Source organism: Fistularia commersonii, unplaced genomic scaffold (assembly GCF_037954325.1).
Source record: "Fistularia commersonii isolate RoL2024-O1a breed Wild unplaced genomic scaffold, RoL_Fcom_v1.0 HiC_scaffold_48, whole genome shotgun sequence".
Lineage (NCBI taxonomy): Eukaryota > Metazoa > Chordata > Actinopteri > Syngnathiformes > Fistulariidae > Fistularia > Fistularia commersonii.
In genome coordinates this window covers 108,235-134,631 of record NW_028234006.1, presented here as the reverse complement: position 1 = coordinate 134,631, position 26,397 = coordinate 108,235, and positions in this window count along the sequence as shown.

Below are 26,397 nucleotides of genomic sequence, written 5' to 3'. Positions count from 1 at the left end.
CTCAGGCGAAATGTGGGCCGGGCTTCCGCTCTCTTCAGCTCATCCGCTTATCCGCTCCTCCGCTCCTCCGCTCCTCCGCTCCTCCGCTCCTCCGCTCCGGCCCTGGTACTCCTGAACTGCTGGACATAGCGAATCAGGCTCCAGGCCCTGGTACTCCCTCTCCGCGGGACTTAGGCGAATTGTTGGCCGGGCTTCCGCTCTCCTCCGCTCCTCCGCTCCTCCGCTCCTCCGCTCCTCCGCTCCTCCGCTCCTCCGCTCCTCCGCTCTGGGCCCGGTTCTCCTGAACTGCTTGCCATAAGCGAATCAGGCTCCAGCCCCTGGTACTCCCTTTCCGCGGGACTCAGGCGAGATGTCGGCCGGATTCCGCTCTCCTCCGCTCGTCCGCCCCTCCGCTCCACCGCTTAAACGTTCTTCTGCCCATCCGCTCCTCCGCTCCTCCGCTCCTGGCCCTGGTACTCCCCCTAACTGCTGGACATAAGCGAATCAGGCTCCAGGCCCTGGTACTCCCTCTCCGCTGGACTAAGGCGAATTGTCGGCCGGGCTTCCGCTCTCCTCCGCTCCTCCGCTCCTCCGCTCCTCCGCTCCTCCGCTCCTCCGCTCCTCCGCTCCTCCGCTCCTCTGCTCCTCCGCTCTGGGCCCTGGTACTCCTGAACTGCTTGCCATAAACGAATCAGGCTCCAGGCCCTGGTACTCCCAATCCGCGGGACTCAGGCGAAATGTGGGCCGGGCTTCCGCTCTCTTCAGCTCATCCGCTTATCCGCTCCTCCGCTCCTCCGCTCCTCCGCTCCTCCGTTTCTCCGCTCCGGCCCTGGTACTCCTGAACTGCTGGACATAGCGAATCAGGCTCCTGGCCCTGGTACTCCCTCTCCGCGGGACTTAGGCGAATTGTTGGCCGGGCTTCCGCTCTCCTCCGCTCCTCCGCTCCTCCGCTCCTCCGCTCTGGGCCCGGTTCTCCTGAACTGCTTGCCATAAGCGAATCAGGCTCCAGCCCCTGGTACTCCCTTTCCGCGGGACTCAGGCGAGATGTCGGCCGGATTCCGCTCTCCTCCGCTCGTCCGCCCCTCCGCTCCACCGCTTAAACGTTCTTCTGCCCATCCGCTCCTCCGCTCCTCCGCTCCTGGCCCTGGTACTCCCCCTAACTGCTGGACATAAGCGAATCAGGCTCCAGGCCCTGGTACTCCCTCTCCGCTGGACTAAGGCGAATTGTCGGCCGGGCTTCCGCTCTCCTCCGCTCCTCCGCTCCTCCGCTCCTCCGCTCCTCTGCTCCTCCGCTCTGGGCCCTGGTACTCCTGAACTGCTTGCCATAAGCGAATCAGGCTCCAGGCCCTGGTACTCCCAATCCGCGGGACTCAGGCGAAATGTGGGCCGGGCTTCCGCTCTCCTCAGCTCATCCGCTTATCCGCTCCTCCGCTCCCCCGCTCCTCCGCTCCTCCGCTCCTCCGCTCCTCCGCTCCGGCCCTGGTACTCCTGAACTGCTGGACATAGCGAATCAGGCTCCAGGCCCTGGTACTCCCTCTCCGCGGGACTTAGGCGAATTGTTGGCCGGGCTTCCGCTCTCCTCCGCTCCTCCGCTCCTCCGCTCCTCCGCTCCTCCGCTCCTCCGCTCCTCCGCTCCTCCGCTCCTCCGCTCTGGGCCCGGTTCTCCTGAACTGCTTGCCATAAGCGAATCAGGCTCCAGGCCCTGGGACTCCCTTTCCGCGGGACTCAGGCGAGATGTCGGCCGGATTCCACTCTCCTCCGCTCATCCGCTCCTCCGCTCCACCGCTTAAACGTTCTTCTGCTCATCCGCTCCTCCGCTCCTCCGCTCCTGACCCTGGTACTCCTGAACTGCTGGACATAAGCGAATCAGGCTCCAGGCCCTGGTACCCCCTCTCCGCGGGACTCAGGCGAATTGTTGGCCGGGCTTCCGCTCTCCTCCGCTCCTCCGCTCCTCCGCTCCTCCGCTCCCCCGCTCCTCCGCTCCTCCGCTCCTCCTCTCTTCCGCTCCGGGCCCTTGAACTCCCGATATGCGGGACTTCGGTGAATTCCGGGCCAGTCTTCTGCTCTTCTGCTCTCCTCCCCCCCTCCGCTTCTTTGCTCCCCCGCTTTGGACCCTGGAAATCCCGAACCGGGCCGGGCTTCTGCTCTCCGCCTCTCCTCTGCTCATCCGCTCCAGGCCCTGGCACTCCCTGTCATCCAGTCATTCGCATATGCGTGCCCGGAAGTCCGGGAGCTCCACTCAACCGTCCGGGGGATACGGGTAAGGGGTCCTGCTCCCCCCCCCTTGCCGCCTCTGAGAAGAGAAACATCTCCGCTCCTCCGCTCCTCCGCTTCTCAAGTCCTCCGCTCCTCCGCTGCGGAACCAGGTACTACCGATCCGCCAGACTCAGGTGAATTGCGGACAGGGCTTTTGCTGTCCTCCGCTCCTCCGCTTTGGGCCCTGGAACTCCCGAACCGCTGGACATAAGCGAATCACGGTCCGGGCTTCTGCCCTCCTCCGCTCCTCACCTCATCCGCTCCAGGCCCTGGTACTCCCAGTACGCGGGAACCCCCCCCCACCCACCAAAACAAACTCTCACACACACACACACACACACACACACACACACACACACACCCATACACACACACACACACACACACACACACACACACACACACACACACCTGAACTCATCATAGCTGTGCTAATAGCATTGGCCGAAACGTATCCACAACAAAACAAACATTAGCTCATCCACTCATTCACATATGTGTGTGCCCAGAGGTACGGGAGCTCCAGTCATACGTCCGGGTGATCTATGTCCGGAGAAGGCTCACATTGGCCGGTCTAAGGGGTCCTGCTGCCCCCAAGCTTCCCCGCCTTTGAGAAGAGAAACATAACTCCGCTCCTCCGCTTCTCAACTCCTCTGCTCCTCCGCTATGGGCCCTGGTGCCCCCGATCCTCCGAACTCAGGCGAATAGCGTGACGTGCTTCTGCTCTCCTATAAGCCCCTACACACTTCAAACACGGCTGTTATCACCCTGTTACTGCATTACAATGACACCCATTTGCTTTTGATCTCAGTGTCTGCCACCGTAAGGAAAAAGCGGGGGGGACGGGAGACATAAGGGCATTCGTTCTGTATGTAATCAGAAGTTAATAGTGTTAACGGTTCGCGAGAATTTTTTAATGCTAGACAAAAAAGAAAATTAAAAGGAAATAATTAAATAAATAGATAGAAAAATAAAATTAAAAACTAAAAAAAAAAATTGTAAGGGGAATATAACATGTAATTAAGTTGGCCGTTCACAAGGAATCTCAGACATCAAACTGTTTTTAATTGAACATAAGCGAATCAGGCTCCAGCCCCTGGTACTCCCTTTCCGCGGGACTCAGGCGAGATGTCGGCCGGATTCCGCTCTCCTCCGCTCGTCCGCCCCTCCGCTCCACCGCTTAAACGTTCTTCTGCCCATCCGCTCCTCCGCTCCTCCGCTCCTGGCCCTGGTACTCCCCCTAACTGCTGGACATAAGCGAATCAGGCTCCAGGCCCTGGTACTCCCTCTCCGCTGGACTAAGGCGAATTGTCGGCCGGGCTTCCGCTCTCCTCCGCTCCTCCGCTCCTCCGCTCCTCCGCTCCTCCGCTCCTCCGCTCCTCCGCTCCTCCGCTCCTCCGCTCCTCCGCTCCTCCGCTCCTCTGCTCCTCCGCTCTGGGCCCTGGTACTCCTGAACTGCTTGCCATAAGCGAATCAGGCTCCAGGCCCTGGTACTCCCAATCCGCGGGACTCAGGCGAAATGTGGGCCGGGCTTCCGCTCTCCTCCGCACCTCCACTCCTCCACTCATCCGCCCCTACGCTCCTCCGCTCCTCCGCTCCTCCGCTCCTCCGCTCCTCCGCTCCTCCGCTCCGCCGCTCTGGGCCCTGGTACTCCTGAACTGCTTGCCATAAGCGAATCAGGCTCCAGGCCCTGGTACTCCCAATCCGCGGGACTCAGGCGAAATGTGGGCCGGTCTTCCGCTCTCCTCCCCACCTCCGCTCCTCCACTCATCCGCCCCTCCGCTCCTCCGCACCTCGGCCTGGTACTCCTGAATTGCTGAACATCATTAAATCACGCTTCTGGCCCTGGTACTCCCTTTCCGCGGGACTCAGGCGAATTGTCGGCCGGATTCCGCTCTCCTCCGCTCATCCGCTCCTCCGCTCCACCGCTTAAACGTTATTTTGCTCATCCGCTCCTCCGCTCCTCCGCTCCTGGCCCTAGTACTCCTGAACTGCTGGACATAAGCGAATCAGGCTCCAGGACCTGGTACTCCCTCTCCGCGGGACTAAGGCGAATTGTCGGCCGGGCTTCCGCTCTCCTCCGCTCCTCCGCTCCTCCGCTCCTCCGCTCCTCCGCTCCTCCGCTCCTCCGCTCCTCTGCTCCTCCGCTCTGGGCCCTGGTACTCCTGAACTGCTTGCCATAAGCGAATCAGGCTCCAGGCCCTGGTACTCCCAATCCGCGGGACTCAGGCGAAATGTGGGCCGGGCTTCCGCTCTCCTCCGCACCTCCACTCCTCCACTCATCCGCCCCTACGCTCCTCCGCTCCTCCGCTCCTCCGCTCCTCCGCTCCTCCGCTCCTCCGCTCCTCCGCTCCGCCGCTCTGGCCCCTGGTACTCCTGAACTGCTTGCCATAAGCGAATCAGGCTCCAGGCCCTGGTACTCCCAATCCGCGGGACTCAGGCTAAATGTGGGCCGGTCTTCCGCTCTCCTCCCCACCTCCGCTCCTCCACTCATCCGCCCCTCCGCTCCTCCGCACCTCGGCCTGGTACTCCTGAATTGCTGAACATCATTAAATCACGCTTCTGGCCCTGGTACTCCCTTTCCGCGGGACTCAGGCGAATTGTCGGCCGGATTCCGCTCTCCTCCGCTCATCCGCTCCTCCGCACCACCGCTTAAACGTTATTTTGCTCATCCGCTCCTCCGCTCCTCCGCTCCTGGCCCTAGTACTCCTGAACTGCTGGACATAAGCGAATCAGGCTCCAGGACCTGGTACTCCCTCTCCGCGGGACTAAGGCGAATTGCCGGCCGGGCTTCCGCTCCTCCGCTTATCCGCTCCTCCGCTCCTCCGCTCCTCCGCTCCTCCGCTCCTCCGCTCCTCCGCTCTGGGCCCGGTTCTCCTGAACTGCTTGCCATAAGCGAATCAGGCTCCAGGCCCTGGGACTCCCTTTCCGCGGGACTCAGGCGAGATGTCGGCCGGATTCCGCTCTCCTCCGCTCATCCGCTCCTCCGCTCCACCGCTTAAACGTTCTTCTGCTCATCTGCTCCTCCGCTCCTCCGCTCCTGGCCCTGGTACTCCTGAACTGCTGGACATAGCGAATCAGGCTCCTGGCCCTGGTACTCCCTCTCCGCGGGACTTAGGCGAATTGTTGGCCGGGCTTCCGCTCTCCTCCGCTCCTCCGCTCCTCCGCTCCTCCGCTCCTCCGCTCTGGGCCCGGTTCTCCTGAACTGCTTGCCATAAGCGAATCAGGCTCCAGCCCCTGGTACTCCCTTTCCGCGGGACTCAGGCGAGATGTCGGCCGGATTCCGCTCTCCTCCGCTCGTCCGCCCCTCCGCTCCACCGCTTAAACGTTCTTCTGCCCATCCGCTCCTCCGCTCCTCCGCTCCTGGCCCTGGTACTCCCCCTAACTGCTGGACATAAGCGAATCAGGCTCCAGGCCCTGGTACTCCCTCTCCGCTGGACTAAGGCGAATTGTCGGCCGGGCTTCCGCTCTCCTCCGCTCCTCCGCTCCTCCGCTCCTCCGCTCCTCCGCTCCTCCGCTCCTCCGCTCCTCCGCTCCTCCGCTCCTCCGCTCCTCCGCTCCTCTGCTCCTCCGCTCTGGGCCCTGGTACTCCTGAACTGCTTGCCATAAGCGAATCAGGCTCCAGGCCCTGGTACTCCCAATCCGCGGGACTCAGGCGAAATGTGGGCCGGGCTTCCGCTCTCCTCCGCACCTCCACTCCTCCACTCATCCGCCCCTACGCTCCTCCGCTCCTCCGCTCCTCCGCTCCTCCGCTCCTCCGCTCCTCCGCTCCGCCGCTCTGGGCCCTGGTACTCCTGAACTGCTTGCCATAAGCGAATCAGGCTCCAGGCCCTGGTACTCCCAATCCGCGGGACTCAGGCGAAATGTGGGCCGGTCTTCCGCTCTCCTCCCCACCTCCGCTCCTCCACTCATCCGCCCCTCCGCTCCTCCGCACCTCGGCCTGGTACTCCTGAATTGCTGAACATCATTAAATCACGCTTCTGGCCCTGGTACTCCCTTTCCGCGGGACTCAGGCGAATTGTCGGCCGGATTCCGCTCTCCTCCGCTCATCCGCTCCTCCGCTCCACCGCTTAAACGTTATTTTGCTCATCCGCTCCTCCGCTCCTCCGCTCCTGGCCCTAGTACTCCTGAACTGCTGGACATAAGCGAATCAGGCTCCAGGACCTGGTACTCCCTCTCCGCGGGACTAAGGCGAATTGTCGGCCGGGCTTCCGCTCTCCTCCGCTCCTCCGCTCCTCCGCTCCTCCGCTCCTCCGCTCCTCCGCTCCTCCGCTCCTCTGCTCCTCCGCTCTGGGCCCTGGTACTCCTGAACTGCTTGCCATAAGCGAATCAGGCTCCAGGCCCTGGTACTCCCAATCCGCGGGACTCAGGCGAAATGTGGGCCGGGCTTCCGCTCTCCTCCGCACCTCCACTCCTCCACTCATCCGCCCCTACGCTCCTCCGCTCCTCCGCTCCTCCGCTCCTCCGCTCCTCCGCTCCTCCGCTCCTCCGCTCCGCCGCTCTGGCCCCTGGTACTCCTGAACTGCTTGCCATAAGCGAATCAGGCTCCAGGCCCTGGTACTCCCAATCCGCGGGACTCAGGCGAAATGTGGGCCGGTCTTCCGCTCTCCTCCCCACCTCCGCTCCTCCACTCATCCGCCCCTCCGCTCCTCCGCACCTCGGCCTGGTACTCCTGAATTGCTGAACATCATTAAATCACGCTTCTGGCCCTGGTACTCCCTTTCCGCGGGACTCAGGCGAATTGTCGGCCGGATTCCGCTCTCCTCCGCTCATCCGCTCCTCCGCACCACCGCTTAAACGTTATTTTGCTCATCCGCTCCTCCGCTCCTCCGCTCCTGGCCCTAGTACTCCTGAACTGCTGGACATAAGCGAATCAGGCTCCAGGACCTGGTACTCCCTCTCCGCGGGACTAAGGCGAATTGCCGGCCGGGCTTCCGCTCCTCCGCTTATCCGCTCCTCCGCTCCTCCGCTCCTCCGCTCCTCCGCTCCTCCGCTCCTCCGCTCTGGGCCCGGTTCTCCTGAACTGCTTGCCATAAGCGAATCAGGCTCCAGGCCCTGGGACTCCCTTTCCGCGGGACTCAGGCGAGATGTCGGCCGGATTCCGCTCTCCTCCGCTCATCCGCTCCTCCGCTCCACCGCTTAAACGTTCTTCTGCTCATCTGCTCCTCCGCTCCTCCGCTCCTGGCCCTGGTACTCCTGAACTGCTGGACATAGCGAATCAGGCTCCTGGCCCTGGTACTCCCTCTCCGCGGGACTTAGGCGAATTGTTGGCCGGGCTTCCGCTCTCCTCCGCTCCTCCGCTCCTCCGCTCCTCCGCTCCTCCGCTCTGGGCCCGGTTCTCCTGAACTGCTTGCCATAAGCGAATCAGGCTCCAGCCCCTGGTACTCCCTTTCCGCGGGACTCAGGCGAGATGTCGGCCGGATTCCGCTCTCCTCCGCTCGTCCGCCCCTCCGCTCCACCGCTTAAACGTTCTTCTGCCCATCCGCTCCTCCGCTCCTCCGCTCCTGGCCCTGGTACTCCCCCTAACTGCTGGACATAAGCGAATCAGGCTCCAGGCCCTGGTACTCCCTCTCCGCTGGACTAAGGCGAATTGTCGGCCGGGCTTCCGCTCTCCTCCGCTCCTCCGCTCCTCCGCTCCTCCGCTCCTCCGCTCCTCCGCTCCTCCGCTCCTCCGCTCCTCCGCTCCTCCGCTCCTCCGCTCCTCTGCTCCTCCGCTCTGGGCCCTGGTACTCCTGAACTGCTTGCCATAAGCGAATCAGGCTCCAGGCCCTGGTACTCCCAATCCGCGGGACTCAGGCGAAATGTGGGCCGGGCTTCCGCTCTCCTCCGCACCTCCACTCCTCCACTCATCCGCCCCTACGCTCCTCCGCTCCTCCGCTCCTCCGCTCCTCCGCTCCTCCGCTCCTCCGCTCCGCCGCTCTGGGCCCTGGTACTCCTGAACTGCTTGCCATAAGCGAATCAGGCTCCAGGCCCTGGTACTCCCAATCCGCGGGACTCAGGCGAAATGTGGGCCGGTCTTCCGCTCTCCTCCCCACCTCCGCTCCTCCACTCATCCGCCCCTCCGCTCCTCCGCACCTCGGCCTGGTACTCCTGAATTGCTGAACATCATTAAATCACGCTTCTGGCCCTGGTACTCCCTTTCCGCGGGACTCAGGCGAATTGTCGGCCGGATTCCGCTCTCCTCCGCTCATCCGCTCCTCCGCTCCACCGCTTAAACGTTATTTTGCTCATCCGCTCCTCCGCTCCTCCGCTCCTGGCCCTAGTACTCCTGAACTGCTGGACATAAGCGAATCAGGCTCCAGGACCTGGTACTCCCTCTCCGCGGGACTAAGGCGAATTGCCGGCCGGGCTTCCGCTCTCCTCAGCTCATCCGCTTATCCGCTCCTCCGCTCCTCCGCTCCTCCGCTCCTCCGCTCCTCCGCTCCTCCGCTCCTCCGCTCCTCCGCTCCTCCGCTCCGGCCCTGGTACTCCTGAACTGCTGGACATAGCGAATCAGGCTCCAGGCCCTGGTACTCCCTCTCCGCGGGACTTAGGCGAATTGTTGGCCGGGCTTCCGCTCTCCTCCGCTCCTCCGCTCCTCCGCTCCTCCGCTCCTCCGCTCCTCCGCTCTGGGCCCGGTTCTCCTGAACTGCTTGCCATAAGCGAATCAGGCTCCAGGCCCTGGGACTCCCTTTCCGCGGGACTCAGGCGAGATGTCGGCCGGATTCCGCTCTCCTCCGCTCATCCGCTCCTCCGCTTAAACGTTCTTCTGCTCATCTGCTCCTCCGCTCCTCCGCTCCTGGCCCTGGTACTCCTGAACTGCTGGACATAAGCGAATCAGGTTCCAGGACCTGGTACTCCCTCTCCGCGGGACTCAGGCAAATTGCCGGCCGGGCTTCCGCTCTCCTCAGCTCATCCGCTTATCCGCTCCTCCGCTCCTCCGCTCCTCCGCTCCTCCGTTTCTCCGCTCCGGCCCTGGTACTCCTGAACTGCTGGACATAGCGAATCAGGCTCCTGGCCCTGGTACTCCCTCTCCGCGGGACTTAGGCGAATTGTTGGCCGGGCTTCCGCTCTCCTCCGCTCCTCCGCTCCTCCGCTCTGGGCCCGGTTCTCCTGAACTGCTTGCCATAAGCGAATCAGGCTCCAGCCCCTGGTACTCCCTTTCCGCGGGACTCAGGCGAGATGTCGGCCGGATTCCGCTCTCCTCCGCTCGTCCGCCCCTCCGCTCCACCGCTTAAACGTTCTTCTGCCCATCCGCTCCTCCGCTCCTCCGCTCCTGGCCCTGGTACTCCCCCTAACTGCTGGACATAAGCGAATCAGGCTCCAGGCCCTGGTACTCCCTCTCCGCTGGACTAAGGCGAATTGTCGGCCGGGCTTCCGCTCTCCTCCGCTCCTCCGCTCCTCCGCTCCTCCGCTCCTCCGCTCCTCCGCTCCTCCGCTCCTCCGCTCCTCCGCTCCTCTGCTCCTCCGCTCTGGGCCCTGGTACTCCTGAACTGCTTGCCATAAGCGAATCAGGCTCCAGGCCCTGGTACTCCCAATCCGCGGGACTCAGGCGAAATGTGGGCCGGGCTTCCGCTCTCTTCAGCTCATCCGCTTATCCGCTCCTCCGCTCCTCCGCTCCTCCGCTCCTCCGCTCCTCCGCTCCTCCGCTCCTCCGCTCCGGCCCTGGTACTCCTGAACTGCTGGACATAGCGAATCAGGCTCCAGGCCCTGGTACTCCCTCTCCGCGGGACTTAGGCGAATTGTTGGCCGGGCTTCCGCTCTCCTCCGCTCCTCCGTTCCTCCGCTCCTCCGCTCCTCCGCTCTGGGCCCGGTTCTCCTGAACTGCTTGCCATAAGCGAATCAGGCTCCAGGCCCTGGGACTCCCTTTCCGCGGGACTCAGGCGAGATGTCGGCCGGATTCCGCTCTCCTCCGCTCGTCCGCCCCTCCGCTCCACCGCTTAAACGTTCTTCTGCCCATCCGCTCCTCCGCTCCTCCGCTCCTGGCCCTGGTACTCCCCCTAACTGCTGGACATAAGCGAATCAGGCTCCAGGCCCTGGTACTCCCTCTCCGCTGGACTAAGGCGAATTGTCGGCCGGGCTTCCGCTCTCCTCCGCTCCTCCGCTCCTCCGCTCCTCCGCTCCTCCGCTCCTCCGCTCCTCTGCTCCTCCGCTCTGGGCCCTGGTACTCCTGAACTGCTTGCCATAAGCGAATCAGGCTCCAGGCCCTGGTACTCCCAATCCGCGGGACTCAGGCGAAATGTGGGCCGGGCTTCCGCTCTCTTCAGCTCATCCGCTTATCCGCTCCTCCGCTCCTCCGCTCCTCCGCTCCTCCGCTCCGGCCCTGGTACTCCTGAACTGCTGGACATAGCGAATCAGGCTCCAGGCCCTGGTACTCCCTCTCCGCGGGACTTAGGCGAATTGTTGGCCGGGCTTCCGCTCTCCTCCGCTCCTCCGCTCCTCCGCTCCTCCGCTCCTCCGCTCCTCCGCTCCTCCGCTCCTCCGCTCTGGGCCCGGTTCTCCTGAACTGCTTGCCATAAGCGAATCAGGCTCCAGGCCCTGGGACTCCCTTTCCGCGGGACTCAGGCGAGATGTCGGCCGGATTCCGCTCTCCTCCGCTCGTCCGCCCCTCCGCTCCACCGCTTAAACGTTCTTCTGCCCATCCGCTCCTCCGCTCCTCCGCTCTGGGCCCGGTTCTCCTGAACTGCTTGCCATAAGCGAATCAGGCTCCAGGCCCTGGGACTCCCTTTCCGCGGGACTCAGGTGAGATGTCGGCCGGATTCCGCTCTCCTCCGCTCATCCGCTCCTCCGCTCCACCGCTTAAACGTTCTTCTGCTCATCTGCTCCTCCGCTCCTCCGCTCCTGGCCCTGGTACTCCTGAACTGCTGGACATAAGCGAATCAGGTTCCAGGACCTGGTACTCCCTCTCCGCGGGACTCAGGCAAATTGCCGGCCGGGCTTCCGCTCTCCTCAGCTCATCCGCTTATCCGCTCCTCCGCTCCTCCGCTCCTCCGCTCCTCCGTTTCTCCGCTCCGGCCCTGGTACTCCTGAACTGCTGGACATAGCGAATCAGGCTCCTGGCCCTGGTACTCCCTCTCCGCGGGACTTAGGCGAATTGTTGGCCGGGCTTCCGCTCTCCTCCGCTCCTCCGCTCCTCCGCTCCTCCGCTCTGGGCCCGGTTCTCCTGAACTGCTTGCCATAAGCGAATCAGGCTCCAGCCCCTGGTACTCCCTTTCCGCGGGACTCAGGCGAGATGTCGGCCGGATTCCGCTCTCCTCCGCTCGTCCGCCCCTCCGCTCCACCGCTTAAACGTTCTTCTGCCCATCCGCTCCTCCGCTCCTCCGCTCCTGGCCCTGGTACTCCCCCTAACTGCTGGACATAAGCGAATCAGGCTCCAGGCCCTGGTACTCCCTCTCCGCTGGACTAAGGCGAATTGTCGGCCGGGCTTCCGCTCTCCTCCGCTCCTCCGCTCCTCCGCTCCTCCGCTCCTCTGCTCCTCCGCTCTGGGCCCTGGTACTCCTGAACTGCTTGCCATAAGCGAATCAGGCTCCAGGCCCTGGTACTCCCAATCCGCGGGACTCAGGCGAAATGTGGGCCGGGCTTCCGCTCTCCTCAGCTCATCCGCTTATCCGCTCCTCCGCTCCCCCGCTCCTCCGCTCCTCCGCTCCTCCGCTCCTCCGCTCCGGCCCTGGTACTCCTGAACTGCTGGACATAGCGAATCAGGCTCCAGGCCCTGGTACTCCCTCTCCGCGGGACTTAGGCGAATTGTTGGCCGGGCTTCCGCTCTCCTCCGCTCCTCCGCTCCTCCGCTCCTCCGCTCCTCCGCTCCTCCGCTCCTCCGCTCCTCCGCTCCTCCGCTCTGGGCCCGGTTCTCCTGAACTGCTTGCCATAAGCGAATCAGGCTCCAGGCCCTGGGACTCCCTTTCCGCGGGACTCAGGCGAGATGTCGGCCGGATTCCACTCTCCTCCGCTCATCCGCTCCTCCGCTCCACCGCTTAAACGTTCTTCTGCTCATCCGCTCCTCCGCTCCTCCGCTCCTGACCCTGGTACTCCTGAACTGCTGGACATAAGCGAATCAGGCTCCAGGCCCTGGTACCCCCTCTCCGCGGGACTCAGGCGAATTGTTGGCCGGGCTTCCGCTCTCCTCCGCTCCTCCGCTCCTCCGCTCCTCCGCTCCCCCGCTCCTCCGCTCCTCCGCTCCTCCTCTCTTCCGCTCCGGGCCCTTGAACTCCCGATATGCGGGACTTCGGTGAATTCCGGGCCAGTCTTCTGCTCTTCTGCTCTCCTCCCCCCCTCCGCTTCTTTGCTCCCCCGCTTTGGACCCTGGAAATCCCGAACCGGGCCGGGCTTCTGCTCTCCGCCTCTCCTCTGCTCATCCGCTCCAGGCCCTGGCACTCCCTGTCATCCAGTCATTCGCATATGCGTGCCCGGAAGTCCGGGAGCTCCACTCAACCGTCCGGGGGATACGGGTAAGGGGTCCTGCTCCCCCCCCCTTGCCGCCTCTGAGAAGAGAAACATCTCCGCTCCTCCGCTCCTCCGCTTCTCAAGTCCTCCGCTCCTCCGCTGCGGAACCAGGTACTACCGATCCGCCAGACTCAGGTGAATTGCGGACAGGGCTTTTGCTGTCCTCCGCTCCTCCGCTTTGGGCCCTGGAACTCCCGAACCGCTGGACATAAGCGAATCACGGTCCGGGCTTCTGCCCTCCTCCGCTCCTCACCTCATCCGCTCCAGGCCCTGGTACTCCCAGTACGCGGGAACCCCCCCCCACCCACCAAAACAAACTCTCACACACACACACACACACACACACACACACACACACACACCCATACACACACACACACACACACACACACACACACACACACACACACACACCTGAACTCATCATAGCTGTGCTAATAGCATTGGCCGAAACGTATCCACAACAAAACAAACATTAGCTCATCCACTCATTCACATATGTGTGTGCCCAGAGGTACGGGAGCTCCAGTCATACGTCCGGGTGATCTATGTCCGGAGAAGGCTCACATTGGCCGGTCTAAGGGGTCCTGCTGCCCCCAAGCTTCCCCGCCTTTGAGAAGAGAAACATAACTCCGCTCCTCCGCTTCTCAACTCCTCTGCTCCTCCGCTATGGGCCCTGGTGCCCCCGATCCTCCGAACTCAGGCGAATAGCGTGACGTGCTTCTGCTCTCCTATAAGCCCCTACACACTTCAAACACGGCTGTTATCACCCTGTTACTGCATTACAATGACACCCATTTGCTTTTGATCTCAGTGTCTGCCACCGTAAGGAAAAAGCGGGGGGGACGGGAGACATAAGGGCATTCGTTCTGTATGTAATCAGAAGTTAATAGTGTTAACGGTTCGCGAGAATTTTTTAATGCTAGACAAAAAAGAAAATTAAAAGGAAATAATTAAATAAATAGATAGAAAAATAAAATTAAAAACTAAAAAAAAAAATTGTAAGGGGAATATAACATGTAATTAAGTTGGCCGTTCACAAGGAATCTCAGACATCAAACTGTTTTTAATTGAACATAAATAGTACACACAAATATACAAATGTACAAGTAAACATGGCAAGGTAGAACTGAATGTCAATGAAACAACCAGGGATGAGGAAGCAACGGACATAAGGACATTTGTTCTGTATGTAATCAGAAGTTAATAGTGTTTACGGTTTGTGAGAAATTTACAGTGCTAGACAAAAAAAGAAATTAAAAGGAAATAATTAAATCAATAGATAGACAAATAAAAAATTAAAACGAAAAAAAAATTGCAAGGGGAATATAACATGTAATTAAGTTTTTTTTTTTTTTTTTTTTTTTTTTTTTCAAAAAAAAGGAATCTCAGACATGGGTAACTGTATATTTTTTAGTTTTTGGATTTTTCCATAAGTTTTAAGGATTTTTTTTTATAATTCAAAATCGTTTATGAAGAAATTAAAATTTGGGGAGCATTTTTGCATTCTGTTTTTGTGAATGAAGAACTTGGCCAGGCCTAAAAGAACATTGACATGGAGTTCATCTGTTATGTTGCTTATAAGTAAACCAAATGTGATATCATCTTTTGAGAGGGAAACTGGTGATGATGGAATGAGAATGAGAAAAAATATATGGTCAGTGGTTTCAATGTTGTCTTCACAAAATGTACAAATATTATCTTCAAAAGTAAAGCGTACCCTCAATAATTCCTTAGATGGGTAGATGTCATTCATAATTTAGAAGTGGGTTTCTTTGTGCCTTGGGGGGTATGGGTAGAGTCAGATACATAGTTCGCAGCGTGGCAATCGATTCCTTATCAAATTCATTTCAAATATTATTTTTGTTTTGACGTCCAGGGAATAAGTTTCCTGTGAAACATGTCCTAATAAAGGAGTTGCTGCACTTTCTGTCCGGAATTGAGATTCCCTGGAGTGATAGTCGGGGTAACTGTGGTTGTACGGTTTGGTGCGTCATTATATTTTTGGTCAGGAATACAAATTGTCGAGGCAGTGCGTTTCGTAACTTTATCAACTCTAATATGGGAGGCTTAAATCTGTGTGTAGTACAGAACTGTTCATAGTCTAGACGACTGCCATTGTCATCCATCAAGTCAATTATTGACCATATACCTTTCTCAAAGCATTCCTTGTAAAACAGAGGTTTGTTGCCATGCAGTACATATCGATTGTTCCAAATTATTGTACTGTGTGGTGAGAAATTGTGTACATATATCATTTTCCAGTATAATAGTATTTGTTTATGGAACTCTGAAAATTGGACAGGAATCTTGTTGATATCCAAGTCAGAGATAAGTAGAAGACTTAGGCTGCCGACTATGTTGAATAAGTAGTTTGGAGTACAATACCAGTAAAAATGATGATGTTTGATCAAGGATTTCAACCAGTTCACCTTCAATGTCCCATTCAGGCAGTCCAACTCTATCACTTTCAGCCCTCCGTCACTTGTTTCTTTCCCCATATGTGATTTTTTTAGATGGTGTGGTTTGTTCCTCCAGATAAAGTTGAAATTTATTTGGTTAATAGATTTTATGAGTTGATTTGGAGCAGCATTGGAATACACTGGGTATATACATCTGGATAAACATTCCATTTTAGTCAAATATATCGGGCCTAATATTGATAAATCTCTTTGGAGCCATATATTCAATTTAGCTTTACTTTGATTCAGTTTAGATTCAATGTTCCTGGACTGATTTAACTTTTGGTCCTTAGATAGGAAAATGCTCAAGTATTTTATTTCTGATTTGATAGGAACATTGCTGATTTCCTTTAGTGGTGAGTCATGCAGCTCAAGAAGTTTGCATTTCTTTAAGTTTAATGACAATCCTGAAGCCTTGTAGAATGTTTTAATTTTTTCAACGCTTATTGGGACTTGATGTTCATTTTTCAAAACTAAGGTTGTGTCATCTGCCAGCAGGCTAATAACAATTTCTGTCCCCGACATTATTTCTGTCCCACACATACACACACACACACACACACACATACACACACACACACACACACACACACACACACACACACACTCACACACACCTTAATTCCACTCTTTTATATACGCATGTCTGGAGTTCCGGGAGCTCGTTCTCAACGTTCTGGGGATAATCATAGCTGTGCTGATAGCATTAGCCGAAACGCCCCCCCCCCCCCCCACCACCACCACCACCACCACCCCACACACATTAGCTCCTCCATTCATTCACATGTACACGCCGGCTGCTCCGGGAGCTCCACGCCGACGTTTCGGTGATCGATGTCCGGAGAAGGTGCACCATTGCCGGTCTGCGGTGTCCTGTAGACCCCCCCCCCCCCCCATACACACATGCAATGCGCCTTGAAACGCATCGCTTGCACCGACGCGGGGAATCCTTTTCCCTACTTCCACAACAACGGCGAGAATCGCGTTGCGTCGGCCGCCTTGAGGAAGGGGGGGGGGGCGGCATTAAGGGGGGGGGAGAGAGAGACATGGAGATTTTCTCAGCCTCTCATTCTTTTTTTTTTTTTTTTGAATTGAACATAAATAGTACACACAACTATACAAATGTACAAATAAACATGGCAAGGTAGAACTGAATGTGAATGAAACAACCAGGCATGAGGAAGCAAAGGACATAAGGACATTCGTTCTGTATGGAATCAGAAGTTAATAGTGTTAACGGTTTGTGAGAAATTTACAATGCTAGACAAAAAAAGAAATTAAAATGAAATAATTAAATCAATAGATAGACTAATAAAAAATTAAAACGAAAAAAAGATTGCAAGGGGAGTACAACATGTAATTAAGTTGGCGACTCACAAGGAATCTCAGATATCAAACTGTATATTTTTTGTTGATTATATATAAACATATACAAAACAAACATATATTGTTTGTTGTTGTTTATTTTTGGGATATGTTGAGGAATATTTGTTGGAAAGGAGTCACAATCGCTTTTTGACAATGTCGAAGTGTATAGGTGGCGATAGAATTTAAAGATTTCTTTGGAAATTATAGCCTCATCTGTAATTTCCTTGTTATTAAGACGGTCTTCCGCTTTGCTCCGCTCCTCCGCTCCTCCGCTCCTCCGCTCCTCCGCTGCGGAACCAGGTACTACCGATCCGCCAGACTCAGGTGAATTGCGGACAGGGCTTTTGCTGTCCTCCGCTTCTCCGCTTTGGGCCCTGGAACTCCCGAACCGCTGGACATAAGCGAATCACGGTCCGGGCTTCTGCCCTCCTCCGCTCCTCACCTCATCCGCTCCAGGCCCTGGTACTCCCTGTCCGCGGGAACACCCCCCCCCCCCCACCCACCAAAACAAACTCTCACACACGGATAAACACACGCACACACACACACACACACACACACACACACACACACACACACACACACACACACACACACACAGACAAACACACAAACACACACACACACACACCTGAACTCATCATAGCTGTGCTAATAGCATTGGCCAAAACGTATCCACAACAAAACAAACATTAGCTCATCCACTCATTCACATATGTGTGTGCCTAGAGGTACGGGAGCTCCAGTCATACGTCCGGGTGATCTATGTCCGAAGAAGGCTCACATTGGCCGTTCTAAGGGGTTCTTCTGCCCCCAAGCTTCCCCGCCTCTGAGAGGAGAAAAATTACCTCCGCTTCTCAGCTCCACCGCTCCTCCTGTATGGGCTCTGGTACTCCCCCCCCCACCTAAACAAACTCTCACACATACACACACAAACACACTCACACACACACAAAAACACACAAACACACACACACACACACACACATACACACACACCTTAACTCATCATAGCTGTGCTAATAGCATTAGCCGAAACGCATCCACAACCAAACAAACATTAGCTCATCCACTCATTCACATGTGTGTGCCCAATGGTCCGAGAGCTCCAATCATACGTCCGGGGGATCTATGTCCGGAGTATGCTCACATTAGCCAGTCTAAGGGGTTCTTCTGCCCCCAAACTTCCCCGCCTCTGAGAGGAGAAACATTACCTCCGCTCCTCCGCTTCTCAGCTCCATCGCTCCTCCGCTTTGGGCCCTGGAATTCCCGAACCGCTGGACATAAGCGAATCACGGGCCAGGCTTCTGCCCTCCTCCGCTCCTCAGCTCATCCGCTCGAGGCCCCGGTACTCCCTGTCCGCGACCCCCCCCCACCTAAACAAATTCACACTCACACACACGCACACACACACACACACAGACACACACACACACACACACACACAAACACACCTTAACTCATCATAGCTGTGCTAATAGCATTAGCCGAAACGCATCCACAACCAAACTGTTGCGTTTAAGTTCGCAGCTTCTTCGTTTTCCATGTTTCGGAAGGAATTCACAAGTTTGCCTTGTTTGAATCGTCTTTTATTTTCTTCTTCACAGCTCCGGGAATCAACATCGGTTAGCCATGGGACATGTACAGTACAGAGTGAGGGAAAAATTCCCGCCAGCACCGCTCTACCAAAAAAAAAAACACTGACGTAGAAGTTAACGTCAAGTTAGCTGAACAGTCGCGAAAAACTAAAACAAGTCCCAAACCTTGTCATAAAGTGCCATGCATTTCCTGAGAGTAGATACAAATACAACATATGTATACTAGAATGTAAACTCAAATAAAACTAATGAGATCACCTATTTCAACACCCCCTCTTGATCTCAACATCCAAAAAAAAACTTTGGACATTTGAATTTCCAAAGAACCACTTTTTGAATTTTTCTATTGTTACCTTTGTCATGAGTTTGTCAAGATGTCTGCCAACATGTCCTCTGATGGACAATAGATAAGATTTATTTAACCCTCACTGAGTGCTTCACGAATGAAATGATATTTTACATCAATGTGTTTTGACCTTTGTCTGTTTACAGGATTCTTACTCAGTGCGATGGCCCCCTGATTGTCTCCGTAGATTGTTGTGCAACTGTACATTTTGTTGTCCATACCGTTTAACAGTTGAGACAGGTACATGTTTTCTTGTGCGGTGGTGGCTCGGCCGATGTATTCAGCCTCACATGTTGACAGGGCCACTGTGGGCTGTTTCCTTGACTTCCATGCAATGGCTGGGCCTTGTTTTGTTAAACTGAAACAGTAGCCTGTAGTGCTACGTCTGTCTTCTACAGATGATGCCCAGTCTGAATCACTGTAAGCTATCAGGTTCAAATCCTCCTTATTTGTCTTGAAACTTAGTTCATAATCAGCTGTCCCCTTCAAAAACCTCAGAACATGTTTTGGAGCTACTACATTTTTTACTTTTGCCATTGCCAGATTCTGTGATAGTTTGCTCACTATCCAGCTGATATCAGGTCTGGTGCAAGTCATGGCATAAATAAGACTGCCTACAATCTCACGATATTCTTTGGGGTCGACAGGTTCACTTTGCTCATTTTCATCAGCTACAGGGATGCCCTCTAATTTTTGCTCACTTGGAGTAGATCTTGCTTTACATTCTGACATTCCAAATCTCTCTAGCATTTTTAGGATGTACTTTGTCTGGTTCATTTTGATTTCATCCCCCTTTTGTTCAAATTGTATGCCCAAAAAATATGATAGTTTCCCCAGGTCTTTCATGTTGAACTTGAATTTCATGTTCTGTTTAAATGTGCTGAGTGCATCATTGCTGCTTGCGGCAATAATTAAATCATCTACCCAAATTATTACAATGATTGTGTCACCATTTTCCGTCTGTTTTCTGTACACACAGTGGTCAGAGAGATTTCTCACAAAGTTGTCCTGTTCTAAATGGTCATTAAGGAGTTCATACCAGTTTCTTCCTGATTGTTTCAGGCCATAAAGAGATTTCTTTAATCTATACACTAGTTTCTCTCCTGTTTCTGACATCATTTCAAACCCTTCTGGTTGTTCCAAGAAAATCTCCTCATGTATAGGAGCATGTAAATATGCCGTCTTAACATCCATTTGATGGACAATGAGGTTATTTTGTATGGCTATCTGCATTAGTGCCCGCACTGATGTAATGTTAGCTGTCGGTGCAAAAGTTCCATAGTAGTCTATGGCTTCTGTTTGATTGTAACCCTTAGCTACATATCTGGCCTTAAATATTTGTCCTCCTTCAGCATTTTCATTAAGGGCAAATACCCATTTTCCTCCAATTACTTTTCTCCCTTCAGGTAAAGTTGTCAGTTCAAATGTGTCATTCTATTTAATCGAGTCAATCTCTTCCCTCATGGCACAATTCCACCCGGGTGCCAGTGGTGACTTCAGTGCTTCACTATAATTCTGTGGGACTCCGCACACAGTCCTGTAACAGTAATCAATAGTTGTATGATTTTTATCATTGTTAATATAGTCTGTCTGATCATCCTCTAAATACCTTGGAACGACCCTTTTTCGTCTAGGATAGCGACTGGTTTGATTATATCTGGGTTTTATGTCTGACCTCGTCTCTTTTTCATTTTGGACATTTTCTGCTGTTTCTTCGTCATGTGACACATCTGCGTTAGTACTCTCATCCTCATTTTGTATATGGTTGTCTGTTTTATTTTCACTTTGTGACACAGCAATACTGGTTTCATCTGTAGATTCTATGCCTTCATATCCCTGGATTTCTGTCTCATAATCATCAGTTTGTGTTTGTTGTTCAATTCTTCCCTTTTTGATCAATTTCACCAGTCTCTGTTTTGACACTTTTTCTGTAAGTGGATTATAGACCAGGTATGAAGGGCTTTTCTTACTGTATCCCACAAATATTCCTCTTTCACATCTGGGATCTAATTTCTTAGTGTCATGTTTGTATGCAGAACACTCAGTTCCGAATATCCACATTTTTGAGAGATTTGGCTTTCTCCCTGTTAACATGAAGTATGGGGTATTTTCGAGTCTGTCATTGTAACATCTATTTCGAATATGGGCAGCGGTCTGGACAGCATAAGGCCACAAAACCTTTGGTAATCCTTTTTCTATTAGCATACACCTTGCCATTTCAAAAAGGGTCCTCCATTATCTTTCTGCTGTCCCATTTTGATGGGGAGAGTATGGGGATGATGTTTCATGTCTTATGCCTTTCTCCCTTAGAAGAGATTGAAAAGCATTTCCTGTGAATTCAGTCCCGTTGTCTGACCTGATACATTTGACACGACCATACGCTGCACTGTCAGCAAGGAACTTCTCTGTTGCTAATGTAGCTTCACTCTTGTATTTGAGAAAATATACAAATACTGCCCCTGAATAATCATCTGTGAATGAAATGACATACTTATGCCCTTCTTGACCAGCTGGTTCAATCGGGCCTGATAAGTCAGCGTGTACCATTTTTAGGGGTGCATCAGCTTTTGCATCAGCTTGCCTGTTTCTGCTATTTGTGAATTTTCCCTCTGTGCATACGTTACAGTCTACCTTGGTCTGACCTGTAATCTTCATACCCTCGACTAAGTTTGGTCATTTTAATACATCTTTTACATTGCGGTGTCTCATAATCTCATGCCATGTTTTGACATCACAAGTTCAGTTTACTTTATCCCTGGACATCATGTCATTTACTGTATCATCATAAAGTTGTTGATAATTTACCGTTCTTATGTAGTAGAGTCTGTCACATTCCTCAATGCTGAAAATTGTTCCTTCTTTGGTTATGAATCTGTTCTCTCCTTCTTTGAATATCACGCTGGCTCCATCAGCTGTGGCTGCCTTCACCGATATGAAGTCCTGAGGATATGATGGGATGAATAAGGCTCCCCTTAAGGTTACCAGGACAGGTTTTCCTTCAATGTCCTGGAGTAACACTTCTGCATCACCTCTTTTTAGTGCCACTTTGTTTCTTCTGGTCCCGTCTGCTAGCTCCATGTAATGTTTGTTTGGGTTGAAAAACTCATCAAATCTTGTGAATTTGTCTTCTTGTGTTATGATGTGTGATGTAGCGCCACAGTCTACCATCAGTCCATTTTTTCTGATATTTTCCGGAGGGACTTTTTGACTGACCTTGAATACAAAAGTTTGCTCATCTTCCTTATCTTTGTCTTGGATGTCTGTGTTTTGTTTGACCGAGTCTTCTTTGGGCTTGGATTTTCTTCTGCATGTCTCATCGGTGTGGGTTGCGCTTCTGTGATAGCTGCACCATTTTGGCCCTGATTTTTGGTGACAAGCTTTTGACATATGGCCACGGTTTCCACATCCATAGCAGATCACGGTTGACATGTCCACTTTCATGACATTGTCTGATTTGGTTTTGCTGTCAAACTTTTCAGTCTCTTCATAACTTCTTAGTTTACTCTTGAACTGAATAAACGTCATTTCTTCACTGCTCTGAGTTACATGAATGACGAAGGGCTTGTATGGTTCTGGAAGCCCTTTCATAACCATAGCGATCATCAGCTCATCACTTATCACCTGTTTTGTGTTTCTCGGAGCGGTGACTGCCTTTTCTGCTCTGATAATGTAATCTGTTATTGTTTCGTCGGGTTCCTTCTTGAGTGAGCATAGTTCGCTGTACAGGGAAATAATTCTGGGCTTACCCTGGCTGGCATAATGATCCCGTAATATTTTCAAAGCTTTTCGACCGTCATCTGCGGCTTCCCTCATTACCAATGATAGACTTTTATCATCGAGGAACTGGATAAGCTCAGCGTAGCATTCTGCATTTTTACCTGGGTCGGGCTCAACAGTTGAAAGAATTGTCTCTTTCAAACCTTCAAGTCGCATGTGTCCCAGAAACTTTACTTCCCAAAGCTCGTAGTTGTTTTCGTCTCCATCGGCAACCAAACGTTGCCATCTTCCTCCTTTTGTTCGTAGCCTGGGCCCATAACCTGTTGCGTTTAAGTTTGCAGCTTCTTCGTTTTCCATGTTTCGGAAGGAATTCACAAGTTTGCCTTGTTTGAATCGTCTTTTATTTTCTTCTTCACAGCTCCGGGAATCAACATCGGTTAGCCATGGGACATGTACAGTACAGAGTGAGGGAAAATTCCCGCCAGCAGCGCTATACCAAAAAAGAAAACACTGACGTAGAGGTTAACGTCAAGTTAGCTGAACAGTCGCGAAAAACTAAAACAAGTCCCAAACCTTGTCATAAAGTGCCATACATTTCCTGAGAGTAGATACAAATACCACATATGTATACTAGAATGTAAACTCAAATAAAACTAATGAGATCACCTATCTCAAATCAAAGAAAACATTAGCTCATCCACTCATGCACATGTGTGTGCCCAATGGTCCGGGAGCTCGAATCATCCGTCCGGGGGACCTATGTCCTAGAGAAGGCTCACATTGGCCAGTCTAAGGCGCCCTGCTGCCCCCAAACTTCCCCTCCTCTGCGTTTGAGAAGAGAAACATTACCTCCGCTCCTCGGCTCCTCTGCTTCTCCGCTTCACCGTTCCTCCGCTATGGGCCTTGTTAACCCTAACCCTAACCCTAACCCTAACCCTAACCCCCTGTCCGCGGCCCCCCCCCACCTAAACAAACTGTCACACACATATACACAAACGCACACACACACACACAAACACACACAAACACACACAAGAACACACAAACACACAAAAACACACACACACACACACCTTAAGTCATCATAGCTGTGCTGATAGCATTAGCCGAAACGCATCCACAACCAAACAAACATTAGCTCATCCACTCATTCACATGTATGTGCCCAGAGGTCTGGGAGCTCCGGGCATACGTCCGGGGCATCTATGTTCGGAGAAGGCACACATTGGCCGGTCTAAGGGATCCTGCTGCCCCCAAGCTTCCCCGCCTTTGAGAAGAGAAATATAATATCGCTCCTCTGCTCCTCCGCTTCTCAACACCTCCGCTCCTCCGCTATGGGCCCTGGTACTCCTGATCCTGCGAACTCAGGAGAATTGCGTGACGTGCTTCTGCTCTCCTCCACTCCTCTGCTTCTCCACTCCTCCGCCTTTCCGCTTTGGGCCCTGGAACTCCCGAACCGCTGGATATAAGGGAATCACGGGCCGGGCTTCTGCCCTGCTCTGCTCCTCAGCTCATCCGCTCGAGGCCTTGGTACTCCCTGTCCGCGACCCCCCCCACCTAAACAAACTCTCACACACACACACAGACACACACACACACCCAAACACACACACACATACACACAGACCTTAACTGATCATAGCTGTGCTAATAGCATTAGCCGAAACGCATCCACAACCAAACAAACATTAGCTCATCCACTCATTCACATGTGTGTGCCCAATGGTCCGGCAGCTCCAATCATACGACCGGAGGATCTATGTCTGGAGAATGCTCACATTAGCCCATCTAAGGGGTTCTGCTACCCCCAAGCTTCCCTGCCTCTGAGAGAATAAACATCACCTCCGCTCCTCCGCTTCTCAGCTCCACTGCTCCTCTGCTTTGGGCCCTGGAATTCCCGAACCGCTGGACATAAGCGAATCACGGGCCGAGCTTCTGCCTTCCTCCGCTCCTCAGCTCATCCGCTCTTGGCCCTGGTACTCCCTGTCCGCGACACCCCCCCCCACCAAAAGAGCCTCTCACACACACACACACACACACAAAGACACTCACACACACACACAGACACACACATACACACATACACACACTTTAAGTCTTCATAGCTGTGCTAATAGCATTAGCCAAAACGCATCCACAACCAAACAAACATTAGCTCATCCACTCATTCACATGTGTGTGCCCTGGTACTCCCTGTCCGCGACCCCCCCCCACCAAAAGAAACTATCACACACATACACAAAGACACTCACACACACACACACACAGACACGCATACACACCTTAATTCATCATAGCTGTGCTAAAAGCATTAGCCGAAACGCATCCACAACCACAAACACTAGCTCATCCACTCATTCACATGTATGTGCCCAGAGGTCTGGGAGCTTCGGTCATACGTCTGGGGGAGCTATCTCCAGAGAAGGCTCACATTAGGCCGTCTAAGGGGTTCTTCTGCCCCCAAGCTTCCCCGCCTCTGAGAGAAGAAACATTACCTCCGCTCCTCTGCTCCTCCGCTTCTCAGCTCCACCGCTCCTCCGCTATTGGCCCTGGTACCCCCCCCCCACCTAAACACACTCAAACACACACAAAAACACACAAACACACACAAAGACACTCACACACACACACACACACACACACACACACACACACACACACACACAAACGCACCTTAACTCATCATAGCTGTGCTAATAGCATTAGCCGAAACGCATCCACTACCAAACAAACATTAGCTCATCCACTCATTCACATGTGTGTGCCCAATGGTCCGGGAGCTCCAATCATACATCCGGGGGATTTATATCTGGAGAAGGCTCACAGTGGCCGGTCTAAGGCGTCCTACTGCACCCAAACTTCCCATCCTCTGCCTTTGAGAAGAGAAACATTACCTCCGCTCCTCCATTCCTCCGCTTCTCCGCTCCACCGCTCCTCCGCGATGGGCCCTGGTACCCCCCCCCCACCTAAACAAACTCTCACACATACACACACGAACAAACTCACACAGACACAAAAACAAACAAACACACACACACACACACACACACACACCTTAACTCATCATAGCTGTGCTAATAGCATTAGCCGAGACGCATCCACAACCAAACAAACATTAGCTCATCCACTCATTCACATGTGTGTGCCCAGTGGTCCGGGAGCTCCAATCATACGTTCGGGGGATCTATGTCCGGAGAATGCTCACATTAGCCCGTCTAAGGGGTTCTGCTGCCCCCAAGCTGCTCCGCCTCTGAGAGAAGAAACATTACCTTCGCTCCTCTGCTCCTCCGCTTCTCAGCTCCACCGCTCCTCCGCTATGGGCCCTGGTACTCCCCCCACCCCCCTACCTAAACAAACTCTCACACAAAATCACTCACACACACACAAAAACACACAAACACACAAACACACATACACACACACCTTAATTCATCATAGCTGTGCTAATAGCATTAGCCGAAACGCATCCGCAACCAAACAAACATTCGCTCATCCACTCATTCACATGTGTGTGCCCAATGGTAGTCCCTGTCCGCGACCCCCCCCCCCACCAAAAGAGCCTCTCACACACACACACACACACAAAGACACACACACAGACACAAACATACACACATACACACACCTTAAGTCTTCATAGCTGTGCTAATAGCTTTAGCCGAAACGCATCCACAACCAAACAAACATTAGCTCATCCACTCATTCACATGTGTGCGCCCTGGTACTCCGTGTCCGCCCCCCCCCCCCCCCCACCAAAACAAACTATCACACACATACACAAAGACACTCACACACACACACACACTGACACACATACACACATTAAGTCATCATAGCTGTGCTAACAGCATTAGCCGAAACGCATCCACAACCAAACAAACATTAGCTCATCCACTCATTCACATGTGTGCGCCCTGCTACTCCGTGTCCGCGACCCCCCCCCCCCCCCACCAAAACAAACTATCACACACATACACAAAGACACTCACACACACACACACTGATACACATACACACATTAAGTCATCATAGCTGTGCTAATAGCATTAGCCGAAACGCAGCCACATCCAAACAAACATTAGCTCATCAACTCATTCACATGTATGTGCCCAATGGTCCGCTTCTCCGCTCCACCGCTCCTCCGCTATAGGCCCTGGTACTCCTGATCCGCCGGACTCAGGAGAATTATGGGACGTGCTTCTGCCCTCCATCCGCTTCACAGCTCATCCGCTCCAGGCCCAGCTACCCC